Consider the following 9,533-nt stretch of genomic DNA (forward strand, 5'->3'; position numbering starts at 1 on the left):
GGTCTGAATTCACTCTCAACAACAGAGTTTAAAGCTAAATGTGTGTAACAGTTCAACATCATTATAGATGATTTCAATGCCCTAGTTGTAACTAGGGAGAAATAGAGTGGGACAAACCTTAGTGATCATCTGGTCCAGTGTTTCTCAGTGGGGATGCCACTGGCATTTGGAGTGGGCAAATTATTCACTGGGCTAGCTAGGTGGCATTTCAAGGTTTCTAGTATCTGGGGTCCTCAACCATTAGTGCCCCCATACATTGAGACAATTTAAAATGCTCCCTCTCAGCATTTCCAAGTGCCCATGATGCAGGGACATTGCCATCCCTGGTGGAGAACCAATGATCAAGTCCACCACTGGGGTCCAAAAGTAGTCATGTGCCCAAGGCCACCTGAAGAGCTAGGCGCCTCATAACACTTAGTTTTGTATTCTTTCCTCTGTGCCAAACTTTCCTAATTATGCTCATTAGAGCATGAGACACTTAAAAATTAAGAATAGACTTCACACTTAAGATAGGATTTATGGCTTCTAGATCTAAGACTGATTGTATAGACTTTTTTTTTTTTAAATCTTGTTATGGGTATTCTGGTATGAAAGCATAATTCTATTACTATAGTTACTTTAAAAGAAAAAAAGTGTCTAAATTAACACCCACCAATCAATATTCAAGGCTTCAGGATGCACTGTGTACTAAATTCATACTGCAAAGAGTACCTATATGAGAGAGAGAGAAAGAGAGAGAGAGAGAGAGAGAGAGAGAGAGAGAAGAAGGGAAGGCAGAGTGGGGAGAAAGGGCAGAAAAGTCTGGGAACATTCGCATCTTATTAAGAAAATGCTTTCCTAAAAATACTATCTCTGCAAGCAGTTAAGAAGTGAGTCCTATATGAGATATTTATTTTACCAAATAAAACTTCTTACTTCAAGATATTTTTAGAATAAAGAGTCTTCTCTAACTCAATCTAGTACTCATTCTGAATGTAAAATCTAAAGTTATATTTTATATAACTTCTTGCTAATTCTTAAAGGACTTACAATAAAATCAGTTCAAAGCATAACATATACCTTCACCATGTGGTAAGAACACCACAAATTTACAAATCACATGTTAAATTTAGGACACTAGCACTACAGAAACTCTTCCACTAACCGTTCAGAGGGGGGAAAAAAAAACTTAGCATATCCATTCTTTAGTGGTTTATCCCCATGATTCTTCTAATGTTGAATAATTTCCCCATTGCTTCTCTAACTTGTAAAAGCACTTCTTTTATGAGTTACGAAATTTACCATCACTACAAGGAAAAGGAGGGAGGAAGGTAAGGAAGCTTAGAGACAGAGAAAAAGGGAGGGAGAAAGGGAGGAAGGGAGGGAAGAGGGGCAGTGAGAGCATGCGTGCAGGACTCCCAAAAACACAATGCCTAAGATAAAATTATCCTGCAGAAATTTCAGGTAAAATTCAAAAAGTATTTTGAACCTAGCATCAAATCCTGTACATGCACATTCATGTGGGCAAATATGATTCTGTTTCTCAGGTTACATCAAATCAAATTAATAATCACTTAGTATTCTTTTTCATTTCAGAAACCTTTACAGGGCCTATGTCTACATCCAAAACAGGAGCGCACTCCAAAGAGACCACTCCCACTGCATGTGACAGGGAGAATTTTCCAGTCCACAATCATAGTACAAAACAAAACAGTTTTACAACATAGCTGATAAGAGACTCACCTCTGTAGCCAGGACTTGGAGGGACTCACAAAGGCAGATTGTGCAGCCCTCCCCAGCCAGGGCTTTGTGTGCTGGGTGGGATGCTGGCAGGGTCTGGGCGGGGGTGGGAATCAGCCTCGGGCAGCAACATTTACATGTCAATGGTCAAACCAAAGCTCCTCTGACCTCGCTGGCTGGCGCCCTGTGAGCAGCCAGGCCTTGAGTTTTGTCCTTCTCATTACTCCACGGAGCCCGGAATCCGCTGACTGCCAGCAGACGTTTGGCAAACTCGTTATGAGGGATTTGTCACCCTCTTCAAGCCCCAAGCCTAGGTAAATACATCAGCCATCGGCAGGCTGGATTTTCAAATTACCCGACACCGCCACGCTGGGAGAGATGAATGCTTTAGATAAGACCGAGGTAATCAGAATTCTTAACACAGTCTGGGTTGAAAAAATGTGCAGAAAGGAAAAAGGATTGCAGAAAAATAGAGGTTCCGTCTTTCACTTAAGGTCAAAAAGCAACTGCTCTGGGGTTTTAGTTCGTTTACAGGTCAATATGAGATAATGGTGTGATGTGGATGCCAAAAAAACCCCACATGGACACTTAGAGGATCCACGATCAGAAAGAGAATTAGGAACAAGGTGGGGAGGAGGGGGGCTGAGGGTGGGAGGAGGAATAGATGGTCTGCATACTATTCTACAGAAAAGAGGTGGATAAACAAGAGAGCAAAAATTCTAGGAATCCTGTCCTATGAGAAAGAAATGACTTGAGCAGAGTTGGGAAGAGTGTGCCATCCTCAATACATGAGGGTACAAAAAGTAGATACATTCTGGGAGCTCCAGACAACAGAACAAAGGATTGATGGTTGGATGGAAATAACACCTGCATAAGCTCAGGAGAATGTTCTAACAATGAAAAACTGGCCCCTGTGAATCAGTAGACAAGGGAGCTTTCCTGCAGGGCCCCGGGGGTGGGGGTGGGGACCTGCACAGGAGGTACTGGCAGAGGCTCCTTTCCATTCTGGCCTGGGCTTCCATGATTTCCTTAGTATCTGATGTGAGAAGTCCACCTTGAGTATGCATTCTCAGGATTTTTAGAGCCGGAAACAAAATGATTATGAAATAAAAACATGGATTTTAAAAGTGACATAATCTGTGTACCGTAGACAGACTGATTCACATTGGGATGAGGCCACTCAGTGCTCTGAAAGAGTCTGAGCATTAGTCATTCCTGAAATTACAAAATGCAGACCCATGACCCATTTATGACGGTTCGAAAATGGCAAGGCTGGCTCCCTGGATCCCAGTCCCTTAAATTCCTTTTCTTTTCTCTCTCCATTTCTCAAAAAGCTGCTGATATAATTTGGATCACTTACAGCTCTTACATTTACAAAGTGTTTTATGGTCAATTGAATTTTATGAATATTTCATAGGGCAGAATCTCACTGCTGGCCTAGGACTTAGAAGCAGAGGAAGCAGGGAGTTCACAGGGAGTGCCTTCCCAATGTGTCTGCAGGGGCCTGAGAAGCCCCCAGCCCCCTACAGTGACTATTTCCACCTTAGAAAGGGCAATGGTAAAACTCTTTCCCCTGGAAAGTTTATCTTTCTGCCCATGTCCTGAAAGAATCATGAGATTTGTTTTGACCCACACTGCCCCCGGGCACTGTTCTGGATACAAAGACTAGTGGAATGTGACTTCATCAAGCCTCCTCATATAGTAGAAGTCACCATCACCACCACCATCACCACCATGACACCTAATGACACGTAATTATTATAAAACAGCTATCGACGTTCTTATTTTTCCAAAATCAGCAGAGGAAATGCATAAGATATATGTATATAAAATTTTGGTGAATACTAACAAATTACCCTCCAAACAGTTTACAGACTTATACTCCCACCAGTATCCTACAGGGGTGCTCATTCTCCTACCTGGTCACTGACATGGATGTAATAGGTCTTTTTATGTTTTCACTTTTGAGAGCTCGATAGGGGAAAAATCACATTTTTGTTTACTTTGTATTTCATTTATTGTTAGTAAGGTTAAGCATCATTTTGTTTTTAAAATGCTGAGGGAAAATAAATTTGGCTATTTTTCCCCATTAATCTGCCTCATGTCAATCTGGTTATTATTGGACCAGCCAGAAGAACTAAGAGGGAAAAAAGGAGAAATTTCTCCCTCTCCCACAAAGGCACCAATACAGTGGATGCTAGCAAACCTTTCTCTCACTGAGACAGAACACCTTCACTTTTGACCAGCTTCCTTCAGGCACTCATATTTCCAGTGTGTCACCATGATTACATCCTTTTGTTACTCTATTACAGTAGCTATGCTGCCAACATTAGTGGGATTTAGAGTCTAGCAGAGCAGAGAGAATACAGGAGTCATTTTGAAGGAATGACTTGGGGTAGAACAGAAATAGCACACTTGGAAGGCTGATCTTCTGGGATAGTTACATTTCAGATAGACATGACCTAATAGACTACAAACAGAGGCCAATGTACACATTTGCTAGTTAGAAACCAGCACAGAAACCGTGTGGGCAAGTCTCTGATGGAACAATGCCCTTTCAGCAGGTTATTTCAGATGGAAGAAGGAACCTAAGGAGGAGGGTTCTTCCATCCCAAATGATAAAAGCCACACTTTACTTCCTAGAAAAGGTTCGGTCTTCAAAAGAGGGAAATGTTTAACTGTTTTAAAACACTCCAAAGGATATAAAGGATTACAATAAAACAAATTGATATCTTAGTAAATTTCATTTGATCATTAATGGGAATATAAATCAGCATTTCTGAAAAACAATTTGACCTTTTTAATACTGTAATTCTATTTCTAACTCTATCACTAAGGAGATAATTCTAATTAGGAAAAAATATTTATACAAAAAGACGTACACTACACCATTATTTATATCAGAACACTGGAAGCAGAACAGGGAGAGTTCTAGCCAATAAAAGAGGATGAGTCAATAAACCAGAAAACCTCCATCTGGTAGAATATTACACTGCCCTAAAAATAATGTTTCAAGATTCACATTCTTATCTCAGTAATGCATTACTGGAAACCTAACCTAAAGAAATAATCCCAAAACACAGGAAACTGAAAACACCCCAATGTTCAACAATAGTTAAGTAGGCTCTTACTGGTTCTTCAACACTCAGCTCAAGTGGTACTTCTCTTGGGAAGTCTGCTCTCACCACTGGCCCAGCTCTGGGCTCCCATGATGCCCTATGCATCGCCCATCACAGCATGACCCCAGGGTTCTATACATGTGCGCCAATCTAAGAACCTTAAAGGCAGGAAACTTGACTTCGCTGACTTAGTATTCCCAACGACTAGCGCAGTGCCTGGCACAAAGTAAATACTCATCCAAACATCTGCATGATGTGATAAGCTTATACAATCAATGCTTTTGTTTACTAGGACAGCCATAATCAAGTACCACAAACCAGGTGACTTAAACCACAGAAACAGTTCTGAAAGTTCGAAGTCTGACATACGGTGTCAGCAGGATCGGTTCCTTCTGAGAGCTATGAGGGCAGGACCCATTCCAGGGCTCTCTCCTTGACCTGTAGATGGCTCTCTTCTCAATGCCTCCACAGCAAGTCCTTCTATGTGCATCTGTCTCCAAATCTCCTCTTCCTATAAAAATGCCGACATTTGGATTAGGGCCACCTTAAAGGCTTTGTTTTAACTTGATTACCTCTGTAGAGACCTTATTTCCAAATAAGGTCACAATCCGAAGTAATGGGAGTTAGGACTTCCACATCCTAATTGCTGGAGGAGAGGCACAGTTCAACCCATAACAATTTAGAAATTTATGAGAGTTCACGATGATAAGTAAATGCCTATTTTATAATATTTTTTTATAATTTTATACTGTTTGGGGGGGGGAGTTAGATATATTTATATATACTGCAAGAGTTGCTAATTTGAATTTTTAAAGGTTTTTAAAAGGGTCCATGACTACTCCCAAATTAAGAACCACTGATGGTAGAAGCTACTGTGCACCCAAAGGTGGAGTCGGGGCCTGGCATCCCCTCCTTGCCCTGCCCTACCCTATTCCTCCTGGTTAAGATGGGCTCAGCCAAGAGCCTCTCGGTCACTCCACCTCGCAGCTTCCGCCACACAACAAGCATCTGGCTTGAGTGGCGGCCCACAGCCCTGTGCTCCCCTAAGAGCGGGCACCCTGCTCACTCCCATCCCGGTGGAGGGCTCTCCACAGCCAAATCTACCAGCAGGGGAGCAGCTGGAGGGTGCTAATCAGGCCCAGGGCTCAGATCCCTGCCTTTCTACCCTTGGCATTGCACTGACACCTATGAAGACAAGCAGCAGAGAGCCCCCAAGCCCACTGGTGAAACAGCTGAATGAAGTATTTAAGACTGAAGCCCCCAAATCGAACCTTCCCCAGAGCCTGTTCTTCCCCTAGAGGTGCCTTCATCTTCTGAATTGGACTTGCCTCTAAGCACCCAGTTTTCCCTCGAGGACCAGATGCCTCATTGGAGTCAGACTGAGCTCCCTTCCAAGCAGGTGTATTTCAAGGAGGAAACAGGAACGCCTATGGCCAGGTGGGGCTCAAACAAGCCCTTGAGAGACCCAGTTAGGGCCAGATCTTCAGGTTCTAAGTGCAACAGACGGAAACCAAACAGCAAGGTACTAGGGAGCTCTCCCCTCACCATCCTGCAGGATGACAACTCCCTCCCCTAGACTCTGACACCAGGACAGGGTAAGCAACCTTCTCCTCTAGGTGAAAATGGTAGGGAACTAAAGGAAGGGGCCATTCTGGGAACTGGATGACTTCTGAGAACTGGACGAGTATGAGAGCAAGGCCAAGACCATGACAAGGAAAACCAGCACTTTGTCTTGATAGAGAACTAGGCTGTGTGTGGCCCCAGCCCTGGGTTCACCCACGGTCTAGTCCATGTCCTCTCATCCTTTCTTTCCCTGGGAAACTGGAAAAGCTCATTTTCTTCGACTCCCCCTAAACTACCAACTCTGGAACTGAGTGCTTTCTTGGGCTTTTTGTTAGTAAGGTTAAGCATCATTTTGTTTTTAAAATGCTGAGGGAAAATAAATTTGGCTATTTTTCCCCATTAATCTGCCTCATGTCAATCTGGTTATTATTGGACCAGCCAGAAGAACTAAGAGGGAAAAAAGGAGAAATTTCTCCCTCTCCCACAAAGGCACCAATACAGTGGATGCTAGCAAACCTTTCTCTCACTGAGACAGAACACCTTCACTTTTGACCAGCTTCCTTCAGGCACTCATATTTCCAGTGTGTCACCATGATTACATCCTTTTGTTACTCTATTACAGTAGCTATGCTGCCAACATTAGTGGGATTTAGAGTCTAGCAGAGCAGAGAGAATACAGGAGTCATTTTGAAGGAAGCTTGGGGTAGAACAGAAATAGCACACTTGGAAGGCTGATCTTCTGGGATAGTTACATTTCAGATAGACATGACCTAATAGACTACAAACAGAGGCCAATGTACACATTTGCTAGTTAGAAACCAGCACAGAAACCGTGTGGGCAAGTCTCTGATGGAACAATGCCCTTTCAGCAGGTTATTTCAGATGGAAGAAGGAACCTAAGGAGGAGGGTTCTTCCATCCCAAATGATAAAAGCCACACTTTACTTCCTAGAAAAGGTTCGGTCTTCAAAAGAGGGAAATGTTTAACTGTTTTAAAACACTCCAAAGGATATAAAGGATTACAATAAAACAAATTGATATCTTAGTAAATTTCATTTGATCATTAATGGGAATATAAATCAGCATTTCTGAAAAACAATTTGACCTTTTTAATACTGTAATTCTATTTCTAACTCTATCACTAAGGAGATAATTCTAATTAGGAAAAAATATTTATACAAAAAGACGTACACTACACCATTATTTATATCAGAACACTGGAAGCAGAACAGGGAGAGTTCTAGCCAATAAAAGAGGATGAGTCAATAAACCAGAAAACCTCCATCTGGTAGAATATTACACTGCCCTAAAAATAATGTTTCAAGATTCACATTCTTATCTCAGTAATGCATTACTGGAAACCTAACCTAAAGAAATAATCCCAAAACACAGGAAACTGAAAACACCCCAATGTTCAACAATAGTTAAGTAGGCTCTTACTGGTTCTTCAACACTCAGCTCAAGTGGTACTTCTCTTGGGAAGTCTGCTCTCACCACTGGCCCAGCTCTGGGCTCCCATGATGCCCTATGCATCGCCCATCACAGCATGACCCCAGGGTTCTATACATGTGCGCCAATCTAAGAACCTTAAAGGCAGGAAACTTGACTTCGCTGACTTAGTATTCCCAACGACTAGCGCAGTGCCTGGCACAAAGTAAATACTCATCCAAACATCTGCATGATGTGATAAGCTTATACAATCAATGCTTTTGTTTACTAGGACAGCCATAATCAAGTACCACAAACCAGGTGACTTAAACCACAGAAACAGTTCTGAAAGTTCGAAGTCTGACATACGGTGTCAGCAGGATCGGTTCCTTCTGAGAGCTATGAGGGCAGGACCCATTCCAGGGCTCTCTCCTTGACCTGTAGATGGCTCTCTTCTCAATGCCTCCACAGCAAGTCCTTCTATGTGCATCTGTCTCCAAATCTCCTCTTCCTATAAAAATGCCGACATTTGGATTAGGGCCACCTTAAAGGCTTTGTTTTAACTTGATTACCTCTGTAGAGACCTTATTTCCAAATAAGGTCACAATCCGAAGTAATGGGAGTTAGGACTTCCACATCCTAATTGCTGGAGGAGAGGCACAGTTCAACCCATAACAATTTAGAAATTTATGAGAGTTCACGATGATAAGTAAATGCCTATTTTATAATATTTTTTTATAATTTTATACTGTTTGGGGGGGGGAGTTAGATATATTTATATATACTGCAAGAGTTGCTAATTTGAATTTTTAAAGGTTTTTAAAAGGGTCCATGACTACTCCCAAATTAAGAACCACTGATGGTAGAAGCTACTGTGCACCCAAAGGTGGAGTCGGGGCCTGGCATCCCCTCCTTGCCCTGCCCTACCCTATTCCTCCTGGTTAAGATGGGCTCAGCCAAGAGCCTCTCGGTCACTCCACCTCGCAGCTTCCGCCACACAACAAGCATCTGGCTTGAGTGGCGGCCCACAGCCCTGTGCTCCCCTAAGAGCGGGCACCCTGCTCACTCCCATCCCGGTGGAGGGCTCTCCACAGCCAAACCTACCAGCAGGGGAGCAGCTGGAGGGTGCTAATCAGGCCCAGGGCTCAGATCCCTGCCTTTCTACCCTTGGCATTGCACTGACACCTATGAAGACAAGCAGCAGAGAGCCCCCAAGCCCACTGGTGAAACAGCTGAATGAAGTATTTGAGACTGAAGCCCCCAAATCGAACCTTCCCCAGAGCCTGTTCTTCCCCTAGAGGTGCCTTCATCTTCTGAATTGGACTTGCCTCTAAGCACCCAGTTTTCCCTCGAGGACCAGATGCCTCATTGGAGTCAGACTGAGCTCCCTTCCAAGCAGGTGTATTTCAAGGAGGAAACAGGAATGCCTATGGCCAGGTGGGGCTCAAACAAGCCCTTGAGAGACCCAGTTAGGGCCAGATCTTCAGGTTCTAAGTGCAACAGACGGAAACCAAACAGCAAGGTACTAGGGAGCTCTCCCCTCACCACCCTGCAGGATGACAACTCCCTCCCCTAGACTCTGACACCAGGACAGGGTAAGCAACCTTCTCCTCTAGGTGAAAATGGTAGGGAACTAAAGGAAGGGGCCATTCTGGGAACTGGATGACTTCTGAGAACTGGACGAGTATGAGAGCAAGGCCAAGAC

At 43.3% G+C, this 9,533-nt stretch overlaps 1 protein-coding gene and 2 pseudogenes across 3 annotated transcripts in view; 2 read left to right on the forward strand and 1 right to left on the reverse strand.

Moving 5' to 3' along the window:
• Positions 1-9,533, reverse strand: part of ANKRD6 (ankyrin repeat domain 6) — a 189,846-nt gene that overhangs the window by 135,120 nt on the left and 45,193 nt on the right. The gene's annotated exons all lie outside the window — the stretch shown is intronic.
• LOC105296972 lies at positions 5,785-6,585 on the forward strand (annotated as a pseudogene).
• On the forward strand, positions 8,775-9,533 carry LOC105297005 (annotated as a pseudogene).

The sequence above is a fragment of the Pteropus vampyrus genome, unplaced genomic scaffold (assembly GCF_000151845.1).
Source record: "Pteropus vampyrus isolate Shadow unplaced genomic scaffold, Pvam_2.0 Scaffold133, whole genome shotgun sequence".
NCBI classification, from domain to species: domain Eukaryota; kingdom Metazoa; phylum Chordata; class Mammalia; order Chiroptera; family Pteropodidae; genus Pteropus; species Pteropus vampyrus.